We start from the raw sequence: 1,387 nt of genomic DNA, 5'->3' as shown, positions 1-1,387 counted from the left end.
ATTAGCCAGTTCTTCTCTATGTCAACTCAATCTCATTCATTTATATCCTCACAAATACCGCGCCGCATTTTGTCCGGTTTGGTCACCAACGGACAAAATACATGTTACTATGCCACGCAGCACCTCACAATCATCCACGTTTTCTACGTTGGTTAGGTTAGGTCGGGTCTTGGGTTTCGGGCATTGTAATTCCCCGTATTGTGTCCGTTGTGGAATCTCAAGAGAACGCTTGTAACAATCAGGGGATCCCGCATGTTATGTTACCTGATAATTTGTTCCGTAAATCCATTATACTATTCACAAACCAGTATTCACCCAGGTAGTTCCTGAATTTAAACGATAATTATGAAAAAGGAAAAAGTTTAGATTTAAGAAAGTTATAGATTAAGAAGCTTGGTACAAGAGACTACAGAACAAGCTAACAAATATCAGATAAGCTAATTGGGTAGAAATTGGACAATTACATGAGAAACAGAGAATAGGCCTATATCGGAGCTGCCTCAATTGGGGTAATACACCTTAGTAGTTTCCTTCATTTTTAAATATTATAATCCTACACTAGAAGGTGAAGGGACGACGGCCCATACGAGGCATCTCCTATCCAAACACAAAGATTAATCCAGTGTAATTGGCCTGTTATGTTGGACATTGTCTTCTGTGTTGGCATCGATATCTTCTTGTCTTGTCCTGACGACGTTTCGGTCCGTCCTGGACCATTCTCAAGTCGACTGTGTGGTCTGGTCAACACACTTCAGCCCCGTTATTTTGACTCATCGCCTGTATTATAATCCTATGTTAAAGTCAGAAACAAACATGTATGAATACAAGGAACTAAAAGCTGCAAGTTAAGCAATATATATACCATTTATGTCCATGAGCAGCTGGTAGGCTACCTTGAGGTGCTTCCGGGGCTTAGTGTCCCCGCGGCCCGGTCGTCGACCAGGCCTCCTGTTTAGGCTTAAAAGAACAAGATCCTAAAGTAATCTGCAGTTAGCGAGTTATTAAATAATCCACTTAATTATAAATAACTTTCAAATGTATTTATCATTTACGATAAATTTCAATTAAAATAAATAGAACAAGCATTTAGATTACCGTGTTTTACATAGAAATTACTTAACTAGACTGCGACGCAATTTGTACAATCACTTAGCAACAGAAGTCATTACGACACTTCAGAGTCGTTGACAGGCAAGTGGATGTGGCTGTTATCTGAGCCTCTCCACCCACACTATCTCTCAAGAGGAGGCCCTACCAGAGGTCAGGAGCGGTGCGGCGTACCGACACCGACCACTCTCCTTATCTGTGGCTATCAGCCGGCCGCCGCTGCACACGGCCCGGCGCGCTGCACACGGCCCCAGGCCTCTGCGCACGGCTGCTTCTGTAA

This window comes from Procambarus clarkii, chromosome 75 (genome assembly GCF_040958095.1).
Source record: "Procambarus clarkii isolate CNS0578487 chromosome 75, FALCON_Pclarkii_2.0, whole genome shotgun sequence".
In the NCBI taxonomy this organism is placed as follows: Eukaryota; Metazoa; Arthropoda; class Malacostraca; order Decapoda; family Cambaridae; genus Procambarus; species Procambarus clarkii.
This window is presented reverse-complemented; position numbering follows the sequence as displayed.